The 7,332-nt window shown below is 36.8% G+C and overlaps 1 protein-coding gene across 1 annotated transcript in view; it reads right to left on the minus strand.

Moving 5' to 3' along the window:
- The window catches only part of DPP10 (dipeptidyl peptidase like 10), a 118,646-nt gene that overhangs the window by 79,292 nt on the left and 32,022 nt on the right, over positions 1 to 7,332 (minus strand). The window lies entirely within an intron of this gene.

The following is a 7,332-nucleotide window of genomic DNA, read 5'->3' on the forward strand; positions in this document are numbered from 1 at the left end:
TTTAGGATTTGAAATAGCTTAGCTGGAATTCATCCACCTCCTCTAGCTTCATTAGTAGTAATGCTTTCTAAGGCCCACTTGACTTCAAACTCCAGGATGTCTGGCTCTAGGAGAGTGATCACACCATAGTGATTATCCGTGGTTAACATTAAGACCTTTTTGCATAGTTCTCTCTCCCCACCTTTTCTCAATCTCTACTGCTTATTTTAGGTCATTACTATCTGTCCTTTATCATGTCCATCTTTGCAAGAAATATTCTCTTGATATGTCCAATTTTCTTAAAGAGATCTCTATTCTTTGCCATTCTATTATTTCCCTCTATTTCTTTTCATTGTTCATTTAAGAAGACATTTTTATATCTCCTTGCTCTTCTCTGGAACTCTGAATTCAGTATACCTTGAAATTTCTCCTTTGACTTTTGCTTCTTTCTTCAATAATTTTTAAGTCTCCTCAGACAACCCCTTTGCCTTCTTGAATCTCTTCTTGTTTGGGATGGTTTTGGTCACTGCCTCCTATATATTGTTTTGAACCTCAGTCTATAATTCTTCAGGCACTCTACCAGATCTAATCTCTTAATCTGTTTATCACTGCCACTGTTTAATCATAAGAAGTTTGATTTAGATCATACCTGAATGACCTTATTAGGCCATTAGGCTTCCCTGGTGGCTCAGACAGTAAAGCGTCTGCCTACAATGTGGGAGACCCGGGTTCGATACCTGGGTTGGGAAGATCCTCTGGAAAAGGAAATGGCAACCCACTCCAGTACTCTTGCCTGGAAAATCCCATGGACGGAGAAGCCTGGTGGATTACAGTCCATGGGGTAGCAAAGAGTTGGACACAACTGTGCGACTTCACTTTCACTTTCACTTGCTGGTGATATCTATTTGTGAAGCTATCTCTTTGGCTTTTGGAAAAGGGTGTTTACTGTGACCAGCCTGTTCTCTTGACAAACTCTGTTAGACTTTGCTCTGCCTATTTTGTACTCTGAAGCCAAATTTTCCTGTTATTCTGGATATTTCTTGACTTTCTACTTTTGCATTCCAATCCCCTATGATGAAAAAGGACTTCTTTTTAGTGTTAGTTCTAGAAGATGTTGTAAGTCTTCATAGGACTGGTCAACTTCAGTTTATTTTCCATCAGTGTTTGGGGAATAGACTTGGATTACTGTGATGTTAAATGGTTTGCCTTGGAAAGGAACCAAGATCATTCTGTCATTTTTGAGATTGCACCCAAGTACCACATTTCAGTTTCTTTGGTTGACTATGAGGGTTACTCCAATTCTTCTAAGGGATTCTTGCCCACAGTAGTAGGTATAATGGTCATCTGAATTAAATTCACCCATTCCTGTCCAGTTTAGTTCATTCTTTCCTAAGATGTTGATGTTCATTCAATCTTGCCCTCTCCTGCTTAATCATGTCCAATTTACCTTGATTCATGAACCTAACACTGCAGGTTCCTATGCAATATTGTTCTTAACAGCATCCAACTTGACTTTCACCACCAGACACATCCACAACTGAGTGTCATTTCTGCTTTTGCCCAGCCACTTCACTCTTTTTTGAACTAATGAATGATTGTACTCTGCTTTCCCCTAGGAGCATACTAGACACCTTCCAACCTGGGAGGCTCATGTTCTGGTGTCATATCTGTTTGCCTTTCATACCGTTCATGGAGTTTTTGTAGCAAGAATACTGAAGTGATTTGTCATTTCTTCCTCCAGTGGACCATGTTTTGTCAGAACTCTTCATTATGACCCATCTGTCTTGGATGACCCTGCATGGCATGGCTCATAACTTCAATGAGTTACACAAGCCCCTTCTCTAAGACAAGGCTGTGATCCATGAAGGGGAAGAGTGACTATACATACTGTATAAAGTAAGGCTTTGATATGGTTTCCTTAACAAGTCTTCAGAGTGGTTCAAGCACTGTTAAATGACCTGATCCTCCACTCTCTCTCATCTCTCTTCCTTCCTTCTGCATCCTGCATTTTTCTGCTCCAGAGTTTGCACATTTTAACTTTCTTCCCTCACTTTGTCTGGCTCTTTCTCAGCCCTCACTCTCTCTTTTACTCTCTTTTTTGGTGGAACTTATTTATTTTTGTTATTGGAATAATGTTGATATACACTGTTGTGTTAGGTATACAGCAAACTGAATCAGTAATACATACATCCACTTTTTTAGATTTTTTTTCCCATATAGGCCATTTCAGAGCACTGAGTAGATTTCCCTGTGCTATACAATAATTCTTCTTATTTATCTATTTTGTTTATACTCATGCGTGCTCAGTAACTCAGTTGTGCCCAACTCTTTGCAACCCCTTGGCTGTAGCCCACCTCGGCTCCTCTGTCCATGGGATTCTCCAGCAAGAATACTGGAGTGGGTTACCAGTTCCTTCTCCAAGGGATCTCCCTAACCCTGGTATCAAACCCATGTCTCCTGGGTCTTCTGCATTGCAGGTGGATTCTTTACCACTGTGTCGCCTGGGATAGTAGTGTGCATACGTCAGTGCCAATCATCCAATTTATCCCTCCCTTCCCTTCCCCTTCAGTAACCAAAGTTGGTTTTCTACATCCGTGACTATTTCTGTTTTGTAAATAAACTCATTTGTACCAATTTTTTTAAAGTTCCACATTTAAGCAATAACATATGTTATTTGTCTTTCTCTGACTGACTTCACTTAGTATGACAATTTCTAGGTCCATCCATGCTGCTGCAAAAAGATCTTCATTGATCTCGTCCTTTCTCTGCTCTAAATCTACCTTATCAGGCAGGTGTTTTCTGGTAATCCCATGTAAATTGTGATTGGGGAAACTAGATCATCCAACTGTATTTGAATCCCCCATCACCCTCTTAGCGACTTTCTCTTTTGTCCATACCACCTAATACTATCCAACATATTATATTTTATGTATGTATACATTTGTTTGTATATGAATAGATGTGTGAATGTGTGCATATAGGTAGGTAAGTAGATGGGAAGTAGAAGGCATTCCTCTAAAATGTAAGCTCCATGAGGCAAAAACCTTGTATTCTTCACTGTTTTGCATTTGGCACCCAGGACAGTGACTATTGCATAAGTTGTATTTAATAATCATTTATTGAATGAATAAGTAAATTAATAACTATTTAATAATCTCAAGTCTGATTCTAGTTTCATTAGCAAAACAGAAATATCTTACTAATAGAAAATATAATAAATATTTTTATTCTTTTTAATTATTCTATTTATTTATTTTATTATATTATTACTAATAGAAAATATAATAAAAATAAAAATATTATTTTTTTTTCTTGTATACTTTATGGACACTCATGAAAATGTAAATGGTATGTGTAATAAATTTGAAAGTCTGAACTAATACAACACAAGGGTGGGAAAAATGCTTTGCAAGGCAGATAATAAATACTGACAAGATATTTGATTGAGTGAATCACATTCTGCGCTGTGATTTGTTGTTCAGTCTCTCAGTCATGTCTGACTCTTTGTGACCCCATGGAATGCAGCAGGCCAGGCTTCCCCTGTCCTTCACCATGTCTTGGAGCTTGCTCAAACTCATGTCTATTGAGTTAGTGATGCCATTCAACCATCTCATCCCTCTGTCATCCCCTTCTCCTCCTGTCTTCAATCTTTCCCAGCATCAGGGTCTTTTCTAGTGAGTCAGCTCTTTGTATCAGTTGGCCAAAGTATTGGAGCTTCAGCTTCAACATCAGTCCTTCCAATAACTATTCAGGACTGATTTCCTTTAGGATTGACTCGTTTGATCTCCTTGCAGTCCAAGGGACTCTCAAGAGTCTTCTCCAATACCACGGTTCAAAAGCATCAATTCTTCAGCTCTCAGGCTTCTTTATAGTCCAACTCTCACATCCGTACATGACCACTGAGAAAACCATAGCTTTGACTAGATGGACCTTTGTTGGCAAAGTAATGTCTCTGTTTTTTAATAGACTGTCTAGGCTTGTCATAGCTTTTATTCCAAGGAGCAAGTGTCTTTTATTTTCATGGCTGCAGTCACCATCTACAGTGATTTTGAAGCCCAAGAAAAGAAAGTCTGTCACTCTTTCCATTGTTTCCCCATTTATTTGCCACGAAGTGATGGGACCAGAGGCCATGATCTTCATTTTTTGAATGTTGAGTATTATTGCAGCTTTTGTACTCTCCTCTTTCACCTTCATCAAGAAACTCTTTAGTTCCTCTTCACTTTCTGCCATAAGGGTGGTGTTATCTGCATATCCAAGGTTCTTGATATTTCTCCCAGCAATCCTGATTCCAGGATTCATCCAGCCCAGCATTTCCCATGATGTACTGTGCATATAACTTAAATATAACTTAGGCTGGGTGACAATATGCAGCCTTGATGTACTCCTCCCCAATTTGGAACCAGTCCATTGTTCTATGTCTGGTTTGAACTGTTGCTTCATGCCCTGCATATAGGTTTCTCATGAGGCAGGTAAGGTGATCTGTTATTTCCATCACTTGAAGAATTTTCCATAGTTTGATTTGATCCACACAGTCAAAGGCTTTAGCAGAGTTGAAGCAGAAGTAGATGATTTTCTCAAATTCTCTTGATTTTTCTATTAACCAATGGATGTTGGCAACTATGATAGAGTCAAGGATTCTGTATTTTCTATCCCTTGCCTATATGTAATCTCTCTCTCTGCCTTTGCAATGGAATTTCTTCTGTCTGGAGTAAGCTTTCACTCGTCTTTTTTGTGCTATATCTTCCTCATTTTTTACTTAAACTCAAAATAGAAACCATTTTAAAATTTCTGTAGCTAGAAAGCCCCTCTTATTTAGGAAATCTCTCCCTGGAGACTCTAAGTAGTACTCTGTATTCATCTATCTTGACTTTCAGTGCACTCTATTATATGGTTGACTTCCTTCACTAGGCAAGTAATAATTAAACTAAGTTTGTAATTTTATCTTTTTTTTTTCTAGGACACAGTAGGTGACCTATGTATAACTGCACAGATGAATGCATGTGTACAATGGGCAAAAATATTTGTTATATATATCACTTTATCCACTACATTTACTCCAAACTATTGGCTCCTCCCTATTCAAGATTCTGCTCCTGTGCTTTACTCCAAAATTAAATCCTAGCATTGTCCTTTTTATGTTAGTCCCTCTTCCTCCAATTCTCGTACCTTGGAAATAGTTCATTTTAAGGAATAGATGGGGGTCATAATTACTAATACATTTCTGGGTTTAAAAACTTTCACCACTGGACAGAAACTAGTTATACAGCTCTATGTAGAGCCTTTCCTACAATCAAATAAAGAATGAAGCCAATCTCACTGTCCATATTTATGACCTTAAGCAAGGCATTGTTTATGACACACAGGCCAATGAACTGAGGATAGCACACTTTACCTCTTGACTAAACATTATTTATACCGGTTATTCCAATTATAAGTCTCTTGAAAGCAAGGAGAAAAATGCTCACTTCTCTCTGCTCTTCTCACCAAACAGAAAACAAGCATGAGTATTACATTAAATTTCTCATTTTCTTGGAAAGTTGCTTCACCTCATTACACATTCTCATTCTTTTAATTTCACTGAATTCTATTTAAGTATTTCATGAAATTCCCTTAGAACTTTTGGAGAAAAAATCAACTGCAACAAACTACTTCCTACATTTTCTTATTGAATACTTGATAACTGTGTTTTTTAAAAATTTCTATTAAATATTCATAAATTTGGGACTTAAAATGTAGGTAACATAATCCTAAAAATTCATGCATTGTGTTGTTGTATGTTAGACTATTATGAATTTCACTGACAATTAAAGTAGGTTTAATAATGCAGATAATTTAGAATAAATCCATATATATTTTTATTATTTTCAATTATTTAACTTAATTTTGATTTTTTTTGCTAAATAAAGTCAGTTTTCCCTCAGTTTAATTTTGCACATTGACTATGATTAAATAGTTCATATTGTTATCTATGGAGAGAGAGATGACAGATGGATGACAGATAGACAGGCAGATAGGGAGATAGATATATCTATAGCCTATTCACAATCTTTCTTACTCTTTTTTTTTATTTGACAGGTACATATGGAACTCTTCTTATAACCAGACTGTATTTTAAGCATTTGTTACATAATGAATAATAAAAAATGAACAACATTATTGCCCTTGTGAAGTTTGTAAAAAAAAAAAAAATCACAGAACTAACTGTGTAAGTTTACATAAATATTGTACTGGACTTTAAGTTTTATTGGGGTATGTTATTTGATTAGTGTGGTTTGAAGAGGTGACTTCTTAAGCAGGTGATATGGGCTGAAGTTTGACAAATAAGCAACTTTCAGGTAAGAAAGCAATTGAGAAAATTCTGTTCAGAAGGAAGAGTTCACATAAAGGTCTGGTGAATATGAGGGCTAATGGAGAAAATGAGAGAAAAGATGATATGACACAGAGCTGGAAAAGCTTTCAAATTAATCTCTTATAGACCCTTTAAGATGTTGGTCTTTATCTGTAGAATGAAGGAGAGATAAAAATTATCAGTTGTGAGAGAATATCAGAGTGTTTGGGGCAGTAGAATTAGATATGTGTTTTGAAAAGATCACTCAGCCGGGCTGAAATGTGGAGAACAGACTGGCAGTTTGCTAAGGGATTGAGGGTTTACCAGTCAAGGAGGAAATGCAGTGCCGATAGTCTGATTCTCTATAGTGTTTGTAAATTGGAGAAAAGTAAATGACTTGAAGTCTTTGAGAGTAAGTCAAAATAACTTGGTGATGAGTAACAGATGCAGATAAGGATAAGAAAAGTTCAATAATCCTCAGTAGGTTTATGATTTTGATAGCTGGGTGGATAAATACATCTGTGACTTCTATGATAAGAATACTGACTTACTGGAAGAGAATGGAGTTTAGTTTGAATGTGAGGAGTATGCTGTTACTTTTATAGATTTAGGAGAAGATGCCAAGCATGAGTTTGTATATATATCCGAACTCAGAGAATTGAGTTGCCTGGGGCTATACAGTCAGAGGTAGCAATTGAAACCACAGACGTATATGACACCCAGGGAGAGAATATGAAATAAAAGAGCACTGTAAAGAACAAAACAAATCAAAACCAAATAAGCCAAGCCAAACACTTCCTCTGCAAAATGCAGTGATGAAGTTAGTAGTAAAATGGGTTGATCTACATTTGAATAATCTTGTGTTTCCTTCTGAAATATCCAGTTAGACAGCACGTTGTGGAGACATTTGTGATCATCTGGTTCTAGCTTCATTTATATCACAAGCTAGCACTGTGTAAGCTGGAAATTATCTAAGAAAATGTTTATCTGAGTAGCAGTTTATGTGGAGACTTGGTCAGATTTCT

Source organism: Oryx dammah, unplaced genomic scaffold, assembly GCF_014754425.2.
Source record: "Oryx dammah isolate SB20612 unplaced genomic scaffold, SCBI_Odam_1.1 HiC_scaffold_27, whole genome shotgun sequence".
Lineage (NCBI taxonomy): Eukaryota > Metazoa > Chordata > Mammalia > Artiodactyla > Bovidae > Oryx > Oryx dammah.